Here is an 11,228-nt window from a genome sequence, read left to right as displayed (position 1 = left end):
ACTTATTTTCCATTGGGTAAGATCGAAAGCCGTCCAACGTCTTTTTAAACTTAATTGTTTTTAACTATTTCAAAAACAGCGAAAGCGCTTTGTTTAGTTCATTAGGAGTTTTTAACTTAAGAAGAAAAGAGATTTTAAAACTATTTTCGGACGCGTTTATAAGTTTAGAGTCTGGTTCGTAAGAACCTCTTTTGGTTAAGAAATCCAGGTTATAATACTTTTCAACTTAGTCAAGATACTATATTTCTTAAAAATAGGTTTACTACTCTAACGCAATGCGCGCCTTTTTATAAGTGACAATAAGAAGGTTTGATTAGGGAGTATAACTCGGTTCTGAATACGCGAAAGTGATAGTTCCTGTTAAATTAGTTCTTTTCAAAGTAGGAAACATTGCCCATAAGTAGTTCTATTAGCAAGTACTTGGATTATTAATTGATTACGTGAATTACATTCGACCCTGTCTTTATTAATTAATCTTTATTCAACACTTTACTTTTCATTTCACACTCCAAAAAACACCTATTTCGATTGCCTTTGATAAACACCATAACAATAGATAACGATAGATTGACACTTGGTCTCTGTGGATTCGACAATCTTTTATATTACTCTGACGTGTTCGTATACTTGCGAAACGACCGCATCAAGTTTTTGGCGCCGTTGCCGGGGACCAATTTTGTCAAATTTCATTTTTCCTGTTGTTATATCGTTTAGACTTAGGCTATTTCCCGCCGGTCAACGCGAAGAACTCGCAGCACCGGAAGTTTAAGCTTAGTATACCCTCTGGCGTAACCTGAACGTTACGCTCGCGCACGTTTATTCTTTCATAGAATTAAGAGAGCTATGGCCGAAGATCAAAACCAAAGACCTCTTAAAGATTTCGCTCAACCATCTAATGAAGAACCTAGTTCTAGTATAGTAAACCCAACCATCCCAGCTAATAATTTTGAACTTAAACCATCCCTGTTGCAACTAGTGCAACAGAGACAATTCGCAGGTCTCGCTACTGAGAACCCAAACCAACATTTAAAAATATTTCTTTAATTAGCAGACACTTTTAAAACCAATGGAGCTTCTCCTGAGGCAATACGTTTAAGATTATTCCCTTTCTCCCTCAGAGATAAAGCCCTATCATGGTTAGATTCCCTTCCACCCAATTCCATTACGACTTGGGATGACCTTAGAAGAGTTTTTCTTGCTAGATATTTTCCCCCAAGTAAAACCGTCGTTCTTCAAAACCATATAACTAGATTTACCCAAAACCAAGGAGAATCGTTGTTCGAAGCTTGGGAGAGATATAAAGAGTTGTTACGAGCATGCCCACATCATGGTTTAGAAAATTGGTTAATCATTCAAACCTTCTATAATGGACTTCATTACAACACAAAGATGACCATCGACGCTGCCGCAAGCGGTGCGCTGATGAACAAACCTTATCTTGAAGCTAGTGCCCTCATCGAAGATATGGCTCAAAACCATCAATCATGGGGAGTCGAACGAGCGACAGTTGAGAAGAAGGAAGCCCAAGGAGAAGTGCATGAACTAAGCTCTATAGACATGATGCAAGCTAAAATGGACGCATTAGCCCTTAAGGTCGAGCATATGTGCATAATCCTGAATACTGTAGCCGCAGTTTCGTCAGATTATGAAATATGTGGAACCAAAGGACACCAATCTGCAGAATGCAGTCTATTAAACGAAACCCACTCTGAGCAAGTGAACTACACCCAAGGAAACCCATACACGAATACCTATAACCCTGGATGGAGGAATCACCCGAACTTCTCCTATAAAAACAATAACCCTATTCAAAATAATACACCTCCGAGACCTAGTTATCAAGCCCCTAGACCAAATCAACCTATGCAACCTGTACCACCAAAACCGAGCCTTGAGAAAATTATGGAAAATTTTATCACCGCTCAAACCCAACAAAACAAGGAGTTCATGAACCAAAACATTCATGTTAACGAATTGATTACTCAGTTAGGAACCAAGGTTGACCAAATAGTTACCCATACCAAGATGCTTGAAACCCAGATCTCTCAAGTAACTTTAAACTAAGCCCCTTAGACTACACCTGGAGGACAATTCCCTAGACAACCTCAACAAAATCCGAGAGGACAAGCCAATGCCAATACCCTACGAAGTGGGAACGCTTATGATGAGCCACCAAACCCTAGATTGAGTGAACCCGAAACTTCTAAGGAATGTACCAAACCCACGGACGAAGTAAAGGAACTAGAGGAACCTGAAAACCAGGAAGGTCGAGAAAAAGGAGAAGAACCTAAAGATAAAACTTACGTACCACCCCCACCATATAAACCACCTATACCATATCCGCAAAGACTCAAACAAACCCAGATCAATAAATAGTATCAAAAATTTATTAAAGTTATAGAAAAACTTCATGTAGAAATCCCTTTCACAAAAGCCATCACCCAAATACCTTCTTATGCAAAGTTTCTCAAAGACATCCTTACCAACAAACGTAGACTTGACGATCCGAAGCCTTTGGAATGTAATGCTATTTCCGAGGATAAATTAGCAAAGAAAGATAAAGATCCTGGAAATTTCTCCATTCCTTTCCTTTTGGGTAATCATGTCATCGAAAAAGCTTTTCTAGACTTAGGAGCTAGTGTGAGCCTAATGTCTTTAGCAGTTTGTGAGAGGTTAAACTTAGGAGAATTACAGCCCACTAAGATGTCACTTCAGTTAGTCGATAGATCTGTTAAGTATCCGATAAGCATTTTAGAAGATGTTCCTGTTAGGATAGGTCAGTTATTTATCCCTACTGATTTTGTTGTCATGGACATCAAAGAGGACAATGATATACCAATCCTTCTAGGTAGACCATTCTTATCGACTGCAGGAGCCATAATAGATGTCAAGAAAGGAAAGTTGACATTTGAGGTAGGTGACGAGAAAATAGAATTTATACTTTCGAAATTTCTTATGGCACCTGTGATGGGAGACTCGTGTTATGCCTTAGATATCATTGATGAATGTGTTAGAGAATTAGAACAAAAAGAAATTATAAAAACAATTAAGTTACCATCAACTCTCATAAAAGAAGATGATGACTTTAAGAAACCTTACATCGATGATAACCTTTACGAATGTTTATCCCTTACCCCAGATCCTATGCCATGCCCTAAGAAACCAACCTTAGAACTTAAGGAACTGCCTAAGAATCTGAGATATGAGTTCCTCGATGAAAAGATGAACCGTCCAGTTATAGTTAGTGCTACCTTTAGCCAAGAGGAGACGAACCAACTTTTATATGTTTTACAAAGATATCCCTCAGCCTTAGGATATACTATCTCTGACTTGAAAGGTATAAACCCATCCGTATGCATGCATCGGATTTCGCTCGAAGAAGATTCAAAACCCTCTAGGGAACATCACAGAAGAATAAACCCTATAATGAATGATGTTGTTAAAAAGGAAGTTCTTAAGTTACTTGAGGCAGGTGTAATCTACCAGATCTCGGATAGTAAGTGGGTGAGCCCTATGCATGTAGTACCTAAAAAGGGAGGCATCACAGTCGTGCAAAACGATAAAGGCGAACATGTAGCAAAACGTTTAGAAGGAGGATGGCGGATGTGTATAGATTATAGAAAATTAAATAAAGCAACTAGGAATGATCATTTCCCTTTACCATTCATAGACCAGATGTTGGAGCGTCTAGCCAGACACTCTTACTTTTGTTATCTAGATGGATACTCTGGATTTTTCCAAATACCTATCCACCCCGAAGATCAAGAAAAAACTACATTTACATGCCCTTATGGAACCTTTGCCTACAGACGAATTCCATTCGGCCTCTGTAATGCCCCAGCTACTTTCCAACGATGCATGATGTCCATCTTCGCAGATTACCTAGATGGTATCATGGAAGTGTTTATGGATGATTTCTCGGTTTACGGATTTGATTTCCACAATTGTCTTGCTAACCTTGAGAAAATCCTGGAGAGATGCGTGGAGGTGAACCTCGTGCTGAACTGGGAAAAGTGTCATTTCATGGTGACCGAAGGAATAGTTTTAGGACATATAGTTTCCGAAAAAGGTATAGAAAATCTAAAACCACCAAAAACCATCAGAGAAGTCCGAAGCTTTCTTGGACACGCTGGATTCTACCGGCGTTTCATTAAGGACTTCTCCAAAATAACCAAACCTTTAACTGGACTTTTAATGAAAGATGCTGAATTCATTTTCGATGAAAAATGTAATGACGCATTTAATCTTTTAAAGCAAGCGTTAGTATCTGCACCCATTATGAAACCACCTGATTGGACGGAACCTTTTGAGATAATGTGCGATGCTAGTGATTATGCAGTTGGAGCCGTTCTAGGACAAAGGAAAGATAAAAAATTACATGCCATTTATTATGCCAGTAGAACCCTAGATGCTGCCCAACTTAACTACGCAACAACTGAAAAAGAATTACTCGCTGTAGTTTTCGCTATAGACAAATTTAGATCTTATCTAGTAGGAGCAAAAATTATAGTTTACACCGATCATGCTGCCATTCGTTACCTATTAAGTAAAAAAGATGCCAAGCCCAGATTACTCTGATGGATTCTATTACTACAAGAGTTTGATTTAGACATAAGAGATAAAAAAGGCACTGAAAACATAGTAGCCGATCACCTTTCTAGGCTAGAACATCTAAAACCAGAACTAGTACCCATAAATGATGATTTCGCCTACGATAGACTGATCGCTAGAGTAGAAACCATTGAAGATAATAACCTAGATCTTTACGAGCACTCCCAAAATTCCTTAGCAATAAGTAACGTACCCTGGTATGCAGACTTCGTTAATTACCTAGCTGCTGATATAGTACTGCCTGATCTTGACTACCACCACAAGAAGAAATTCTTCCACGATGTGAGAAACTTCTATTGGGACGAACCGCTCCTTTTCAAAAGGGGTAAAGATGGCATTTTTCGCCATTGCGTTCCAGAAGAAGAGGTAAATAGTATTATCAAGCATTGTCATTCTGCACCTTATGGTGGACATGCGACCACATCTAAGACACACACCAAGATTCTTCAAGCTGGCCTATTCTGGCCTACCATGTGGCGAGATGTCTATGCTTGCATTGTCAAGTGTGATAGATGCCAACGCACTGGAAACATTTCAAGGCATGATGAAATGCCTCTAAGAAACATTCAGGAAGTAGAACTCTTTGACGTATGGGGTATAGATTTCATGGCACCTTTTCCACCATCCTTAGGAAATAGGTATATCTTAGTAGCTGTAGACTATGTGTCTAAGTGGATTGAAGCTATAACTGCACCCACCAACGACATTAGGGTAGTAATCAAACTATTTAAAAACTATATATTCCCTAGATTTGGAACACCATGTTTAGTTATAAGCGATGGAGGATCGCACTTTATATCGAGAATATATGACAAACTTTTAAGAAAATATGGAGTTAGGCATAGAGTAGCAACACCATACCATCCACAAACTAGTGGCCAAGTAGAAGTATCTAATAGGGAGATAAAACAAATCCTAGAGAAAACTGTTTCTATTTTTAGGAGAGACTGGTCTCAGAAGCTTCAAGAAGCATTATGGGCCTATAGAACCGCTTTCAAAATCCCTATAGGAACCACTCCTTATCAACTAGTTTATGGAAAATCCTGTCACTTACCGTTCGAGTTAGAGCATAAGGCCTATTGGGCCATTAAAACTTTGAATTTAGACTACCTAGTCGTTGGAGAAAAGCGTACCCTAGACATTCATAAATTAGAAGAACTTAGGCAATCGGCCTACGAGAATGCAAAAATATATAAAGAGAGGACAAAAGCCTATCACGACAAAAGAATAGTAAAGAAAAACTTCAATATAGGCGATCCTGTTCTCCTTTTTAACTTTAGGTTACGACTCTTCCCTGGAAAGCTACGTTCAAGATGGACTGGTCCCTTCGAAGTATCCAAGATTCTGAGATCCGGAGCCGTAGAAATCAAGAACGAAACCTGTAGTCCATTCATTGTAAATGGACAAAGACTGAAGCTCTACGAATGAGGAGACATCCCAACATACTACTCAAGCCACACCCTGATTGATCCACCAATTCCTACTACTACAGGTGTATAAATTCTAATCGTCAAGCTAATGATGTTAAACAAGCGCTGCGTGGGAGGCAACCCATGGTTTTTCTTTCATTTTACTTTTTCGCATTTATTTAATTTTATTTTTATTTTATTCTATCATATTTTGCATTAAGACTAAAATTTGAATGGTTTGCATTTTCAGGATCACTTTCTTAACTTTTACAGGATGCAGGATTTCGAGGACATGCACGTGGCCTATAGAGATAATGCTCAGAGGGAGCGCTACATCGCTCTGTATCAGCGCCCTATGGCACCCACACGTTATCCTGATCAGCACTGTATGGAGGCACTGGGTATCGAGCCGAGTATCCGATTCCTTAGCCACCAGCTTCACTGGGACGAGTTTGCTGATGACTTGAGTAACACCTACAGGAACCTGACTTTGGAGTTCTTGAGTTCATTCGACTATGACCCATACTCTGGAACAGATGGGTATGCTGCTTTCAGGCTTTTTGGAGTTGAGTACTCTTTCAGCCAGAAAGAGTTCGGCGACCTGTTGGGTTTCCAAACCACTCCTGATGCTATCCCGGAGACACCTACGGGATATTTTCTGGGTAAGGAGGTTGAGAAGTTTTGGAGTGATATATCGGGTGGCGGAAGCCAAGATCCATCTACGCAGCTGTCTCATGTTATACATAACCCCGCCTTCAGATACTTTTAGATGATATTAGCACATTCCTTCCTGGGAAGACCGGATGCAGAGACACTACTGAGTGAAGAGGAGATCTTCCTATTATTTTGTGCATCCCAGTCTCGCCCAGTAGCATGTGGGAACTTTTTATTATACAGTCTCAGCGGTATCTCCAGATATACCGAAGGAGTTATCCATGTTGGCGGAATCATCACACAGATTGCTGTCGCTTTAGGTTTGTCTCGCAAGCTGTTACATCTTCGGACCTACTATGGGTACACGACCATGGACATCGACTTATGTTTGACCAGAGGGTTGATGAGGAGAGCCTCTTTCCACCCATGTCAGTTCCGATTGCTAGTCGACAGCGAGGCTATCAATTACTTCACACTGCCAGATCCTATAATGACCAGTGTGCATGATCCAGCGAATTGGAGTTATGCTCTAGAGGGCCAGGGAGAGACCGTCGAGGAGCCGAGATCACCACCCATTGCTGAATACACGCCTACACCACCATCTCCTAGGATCACTGTTTTCTCTAATTATCTTTCATTGCAGACCCCCGACATCCGCACTCAGATTGCTGAGTGTCGTAGAGAGATCGCAACGCTTAGACAGGAGGTGGCTGACCTCACTTTACAGATGGGAGTGTCCGATCTCACCCATGCTACTGAAGCCGACTGTCTATATCAGGAGATCGCAGAGCTTAGGCAGGAGGTAGCCATGCTCCGTGGAGCCTCTCAGGAAGACGGCATCCCCACTATATGATCTCACCATTCCATCTTATTTTATCTTTCTTTTATTTTATTTTATTTTTATCATATTTACATAACTCATTTTATATTATCACATTTGGAATATTATATAAACTACATCTATACATCGGTATTTCTATTTTTATCTATATATGTCTTATGTTTGTTTTATTTGAATTTTTATTTTTCAGTCATTTATTTATTTATTAGTCTAATATTTAATTTTTGTTTCAGCTTCATTTTTATTTTTGTTTTTACTTTTACAAAATTATGCAAGTCAAAGATACTAGGAAAATCACAAGACAAATGTTATCCGGACCCCTCAAAGCCAAAAGACAAGAGAAGCCCAAGCCAAAGGACCAAAATTCGGCCCAGCCAGATTTTGCCTTGTGGCGCCCGCCATAGACCCTGTGGCGCCCACCACAGCGTCTGTAAAAGGTCAGGGCAGAACCCCTTTCATCACCATTTTTGCAACTTACAACCTTTCAAACCCATTTTTTCACCTTGGAAAAACATCCTTGAACCCACAAAAAGCTCATACTTTTCTAACCACCACACCATACAAATCATCTTTTCGATTTCCATTTTCATTTTCATCCGTCGGATTTCGTAAAAATCCAACCTTTTCACAAACCACTTCATCTTCTTCATCGCTTTTCAAGAGCTTTCAAATGGAATTTAACGGATTCATTTTTCGAGGAGGGAAACCGGGGGATACACAGAGAAAAATTATTGAACGGTTGCAAAATCGGGAAATCCTCCCGATAAGGTATGTTGACGAAAACTGTCTCTACATTTTAGGTATCTATCATAGCATATTTCATTTATTAGACAACTTAGGTTTGCATAATTTCTTTTCCAACAAAGAACCTACCTATGAGCGGTTGACAATTGAATTTTTGAGTTCCTTAATTTATATTGTCAACCCTAACACTGCTAGCACAGTTGGTACTGTCAGATTTAGAATGTTTGCTGTTGAATACGAATTCAGTACCGACGAACTAGCCAGCTTGTTAGGAATCACTCATGGGGACGGTGCTATTTGTGAGGGCCCTTTGGATTCCGAATGGTCTGTTGAGGTATTTTCCTTCTGGGAGCATTTATCAAACACTTCTATAAACTCTTTTGAAGGAGTTCTTGCCTCAACTATCCATAACTCGGCCATCAGAGTTTTTAGATATCTGTTGGCATGCACTATTTTTGGCCGGGAGAATCCAAATAAGGTTAATGCTAGAGAGCTTCTATTTTTACAAGGAATCCTCACAAATAGACGTATTAATTCGGTCTCGTTCATGCTTGCTCATATGACTTTAACTTTGAATAAAGAGGGACCGATTTCTTTTGGTGGATTGATTACATTTATTGCTCAGGCGCTTAACCTGAACAATGAGATGGCTACCCTAGACCCCTTACCTCCCCGCACAATTAACCTAAAATTTCTGAGAGACATGAAATTGTGCCGTTCGAGGAGAGAAGGAGGCTATATGCTTATGGTCCATGGTGTAGCCATCCCGTCTGTTATTTTGCTGTGCACTAGACGTACAGATGTACGAGATAAAAGGAATTGGACCTACGCTTTAGATGCTCCACCTGTTTTGGGTCCTCTTCCTCCTAACATTCCTGATGAGGCGGGACATGACACTGATGATGAATATGATCGGAGAGAGAGATCTCCCGTACCCCATGTGTCCCCCCATCATCCTTCACCACCACACACCGCACCATCTTCTTCTTCTGCAGGTACCACTCCTGGCTTCTATATTACAGAGGAGATGTGGCGTGACCACATGGCTAGAGAGCAAAGGCGTGACGACCTACTCTCTACCATCCAGCAACAAATGGCGGATAACATGAACTTCATGCAAGAGTCGCAGCGGAGGACAGACATGTCCTACGACACTGTTTTACAGTCTCTACTTACGATTACCAATACACAAGCCCGTCAGCAACAATACCACCAGCAACACATTGCTCTCATAGAAAACACTCAGGGTACCATTTTAGGTCACCTTCGAGAAGTGAGGACCGCTCAGAACGCCCTGCAGGCGAGGATGGATCAGAGAGACCGTCGTCGTACCCGATCCCGTCGTCCACCTCAGGATTGCGAGGGCACTAGTGGTCAGCAATAGGTTGTCAGGTAACTCTTCCCTTATCTTATTTCGAAACATTGGGGACAATGTCCGATTTAAGTGTGGGAGGAGACTCTATCGTCTTTTCTTTATTACCTTTCTCGTTTTTTTCCTTTATCGCTTTTCCTTTGCTGTTTTTAGATAGTTTATTTATTGTTATTTCCTTTTAGTTGTTTATTTTGCTTTTTAGTATAATGCATGAGTCTGACGAGTCACCAAATATAGTATATCTTTAGTACAATCCTACCTCCCCATACCTTTAGCCCCACCGAAAAAAAAATTTGCAAAAGAAAATAGTGTTATTCCGATAGTTTTCAGGTTTTAAAGACATGTTTTGAGTAAGGATGTGGTGACTTGGGAGAACTTTGCAAAACATCAGTATTATTTTAGCACCATAGACTTCGTAAATATAGGAACCACTCCCGAAACCCCACATACCATGGCCTTAATCATCATTTTTGTATAAGTCCTCAGTAGTTTATCTCAGCAGTCAGCTCCGGCCTACGCATCCTCTACGTAGGGGACCGATGCAAATAAGTGAATGATCCAACAAAAAAAAATATAAAAAATAGAAGAAAGCAAAAAGGCAACTCCGGTATAGGTGACCCTCACAAAGTCATTTAAACCAAAGAATTGTAAAAATTTGTTACAAAAAGAAAAAGAAAAAGAAAAAGAAAAAGAAAAACTTACCCATTGTTAGTTGGTTCAGAGGTATCTGGCACTGAACACGGTAGGGCGGATTACGATTCGATCCCCCACAACTACAGTTGGGTCCAATAAAAGGGTTTACACATATTTATGTGCCAGAAAACCCATGCTCAGATTATAATCACTAACAGGCCACTCTACTATGAAGCATGTACGGATAACGGGCTTAATATGATTGCGCCTGAATGAAAAGGACATAAAAAGAGATGAAGAGGCAGGCCTAGGTATTGTGGGATAATATGGGTTGGTTAATATAGGAATGAAGTTTATGTCCGTATTTGTGGATTAGTGCCATCATGATACCCTTAGTTCACTCAGTTAGTACCTATCACTGCATCCTGACTTGAACTTAGAATTTTTAACTGAAGCACTCATTTACACAAATTTTCTGTTATGAGCTTTTTAATGTTTTGCTTGAGGACAAGCAAAGGTTTAAGTGTGGGAGAGTTTGATAACACTGAAATTTACCGTATTTTCGACTCCGATTTCACATGCATTCTAGTTGTTTTAGTATCATTTTCTTGTGTTATTGCTATGTTTTTCTTTGCTTTCAGGTTTTTACTTTAATCGGAGCCCCGATCGAGAAAAGGAGTGAAAAAGAGCTAAAAGGCCTAAAATTCAGCATTTTGTACTTGTGGCCTACCCCATGGCTAGCGCCATAGACCCTGCCATGACGTGTCCAAGCTCAACTTCCCTCAAATTCCACGTTCCTCACTACTTCCACTAAGGCGCCTCATATTGGCCTTGTGGCGGGCGCCATGGCCTTGTGGCGGGCGCCACAAGAGGAAAGATTTTCCCTCCCATTTTCAAGTTGAAGGGCATTCTTGTCATTTCCATCTTTTTACTTGCTTATAAATAGAAACTCGAAATCACTTTT

At 40.2% G+C, this 11,228-nt stretch overlaps 1 non-coding gene across 1 annotated transcript; it reads right to left on the bottom strand.

Moving 5' to 3' along the window:
- Positions 1-1,227: 1,227 nt before the first annotated feature.
- LOC127108807 (small nucleolar RNA R71) lies at positions 1,228-1,334 on the bottom strand. The gene has a single exon (XR_007796318.1). It is a non-coding gene; the product is annotated as a small nucleolar RNA R71 (small nucleolar RNA).
- Between the last annotated feature and the right edge of the window lie 9,894 nt (positions 1,335-11,228).

Source organism: Lathyrus oleraceus, chromosome 7 (genome assembly GCF_024323335.1).
Source record: "Lathyrus oleraceus cultivar Zhongwan6 chromosome 7, CAAS_Psat_ZW6_1.0, whole genome shotgun sequence".
NCBI lineage: Eukaryota > Viridiplantae > Streptophyta > Magnoliopsida > Fabales > Fabaceae > Lathyrus > Lathyrus oleraceus.
Note: the sequence above shows the minus strand (reverse complement) of the source record. Positions and strands in the feature narration are given on the sequence as shown.